Here is a 2,972-nt window from a genome sequence, read left to right as displayed (position 1 = left end):
GCACCCCCCCGCCCCGCCGTTCCCGGGAAGCCAGGTCCAGGCCGCACGCGAGGCGGAGCGCCGGCCCGGAGCGCACGGACTCGGCGGCGGCTCCGGCCGGGCCTCGCGCTCCCCGCGCCCGCCCCGGGGGCCAGGCCCGGTGGGGGCGATCTTGGGGACCCGCCTGGGGCAAGTGGGGTGGGGGTGGGGTCAGGGGGTGGTGGTGATGAAGGGGGGCAGTGGGGGGGGACCTGCCGGCCGTGGGGGCCTGGATGATTGACGGGAGGGGGAGGGGAGGAAGCAGCAGCATCACCGTGCTGGTTTTGCTTTTCTTTTCTTTTTTTCTTTGCCAGTCCTGGGGTTTGAACTCAGGGCCTGGGCGCTGTCCCTGAGCTTCTTTTGCTCAAGGCTAGCCTTCTACCACTTGAGCCACTTCCGGCTTTTTCTGTGTATGTGATACTGAGGATTCGAACCCAGGGCTTCATGCATGCTAGGCAAGCACTGTACCACTAAGCCACATTCCCAACTCTGTAAGTTTCCTACTTGGGAATAAGCAGCAACTTGTTCTTCTAAGGGGAAGGAGTTGTTTATTTATTATTTACTTATATTTTATATAATTTATTATGTGTTTATATGTTTAATATAGTATTTATGGGAGAGTTGGTTGATTATTATTTATATATCTTATATCATTTATTATGTATGTAGTGTGTCCTGGGGCTTGAACTCAGGGCCTGTGCCCTGTCCCTGAGCTCTTATCACTAAAGGCTGGCCCTCTACTACTTTGAGCCACAGCTCCATTTCCAGTTTTCTGGTGGTTTATTGGAGGTAAGAGTCTCTTGGGCTTTCATGCCCAGACTGGCCTTGAACCACAATCTTCAGATCTCAGCCTCCTGAGTAGCTAGGATTACAGGCATGAATCATCAGCACCTAGCTTATTTATATATTTTAATATTTATTTATGGAGGAGTTGATTGGTTATTAATTTATCTATTTTATATGCTATATTTACTATGTATTTATATACTTTTAATATTTACTTATGGAGGAGTTCCTTTATATATATATTATTTATTTGTTTATTTATTTATCTTTGCCAGTCCTGGGGCTTGATCTCAGGGCCTGAGCACTGTCTCTGAGCTTCTTTTGCTCAAGGCTAGCATGCTACCACTTGAGCCACTGTATCACTTCTGGCTTGTTCTATGAATGTGGTACTGAGGAATTGAACTCAGGGCATAATGCATGCTAGGCAAGTACTCTACCACTGAGCCACATTCCCAGACCTTATAATTTATTTTTATACTGCATATAATTTATGTGTATATTTTAACATATTTGTTTTATAATTTACTATTTATGTTATTATGTAACTTATTTTGTTTGTGTTTTTAGAATATATGTATTTATATGTCTTGTTTATTTTACATAACATACCCATTTATATGTTTTTATATTATTATTGTTTTATTAAGTATTAAGGTATTGTATGAGGGGTTAGCATTATGAGTCAGATAATGAGTATAATTCTCTCTCTCTCTCTTTTTTTTTTTTTTGCCTTTGGTGTCAGTTCTGAGTCTTGAACTCAGGGCCTAGGTGCTGTCTCTGAACTTTTTCAGTCACTGCTAGCACTCTACAACTTGAGCCACAGCTCCACATCCAGCTTTTGGATGGTTAATTGGAGACAAGAGTCTCACTGGCATCCCTGCACGGGTTGGTTCTGAACTTCAGACCTCAGATCTCAGCTTCCTGCGTAGTGGGGATTACAAATGTGAGCTCCTGACCACTTCAGCCACAGTGCCACTTCTGGCTTTTTCTGCTTATGTGGTGCTAAGGAATCAAACCTAGGACCTTGTGCATGCAAGGCAAGCAATCTACCAATAGCCACCTTCCCAGCCCTAGGAGTCATTTCTTTTAGGACCATCACCCCTTCCTTTGCTTTCCCTCGGTTTTCCCCTCCTGTCCCAGGGCACAAGTTGCATGGATCAGTTTTTTTAATTAATTAGTTTATGTGGTACCCAGAAATTGAACCCAAGACCTCATGCATGCTAGGCAAGCACTCTACCACTAAGCCACCTTCCTAGCCCCGCCTGGATCAGTTTTTACATAGTGTATATTGAGCACCTTGACTGTATTTGTCCACCTTTCCTCCATTTTTTTGCTCTGCTCCACAAGACAAAAAAAAAAAAAACCCAAAGCATACTAGCTGCTAGTGGCTCACACCAGTAATCCTTGCCACTCAGGAGGCTGAGATCTGAGGATCCAGGTTCAAAGCCAGCCCATTAAAGACCATGAGACTATCTCCAATGAACCACCTGAAAACCAGAAGTGGAGCTGTGGCTCAAAGTGGTAGAGTGCTAGCCTTGAGTAAAAGAGAGAGTGCCCGGGCCCTGAGTTCAAGCCCGAGGACCGACATAAACAAAAAACACAAAAAAACCCGCAAACCCCACAATAAAAACCTATGTTTCCATTTCATAAAATATATTTAAATATATATTATTTGTGTATAATTTTTTTAGATCTCTAACAACCCATGGTTGCTTCCCCCCCTCATTAAAGTTACATTCCTTCAGTTTAGTTCAATTACTTGATATATGCAGAAGATGTTGTAAATTTATAGATTTAAATAGCTTACAAAGATGCCGCAGGCCCCCCAACGGTTAATTTCCTTAATTTATGGATTTTTTTAACTCCTAAAAAAAAAAAGAAAAAGAAAAAGAGACCCTTGCAGAAGTAGGTCAGGGAACTGTATAGCAAGGGCCCCAGGCTGTCTAGCCGCTCCCCGAGCTGTGGAACCCAGCAGATTCTAGTTTCCAGCCAACAGATACTCTGCGGTACCTAGAAACTCTCTCTCTCTCTCTCTCTCTCTCTCTCTCTCTCTCTCTCTCTCTCTCTCTCTCTCTCTCTCTCACTCACACACACACACACACACACACACACACACACCACTGAAGATGCCAACACTCAAAAAATAATATAGTAAAGCTGGGCACTGG

Source organism: Dipodomys merriami, unplaced genomic scaffold (genome assembly GCF_024711535.1).
Source record: "Dipodomys merriami isolate MVZ:Mamm:240054 unplaced genomic scaffold, mDipMer1.0.p SCAF_52, whole genome shotgun sequence".
Taxonomy (NCBI): Eukaryota; Metazoa; Chordata; class Mammalia; order Rodentia; family Heteromyidae; genus Dipodomys; species Dipodomys merriami.
This window is presented reverse-complemented; position numbering follows the sequence as displayed.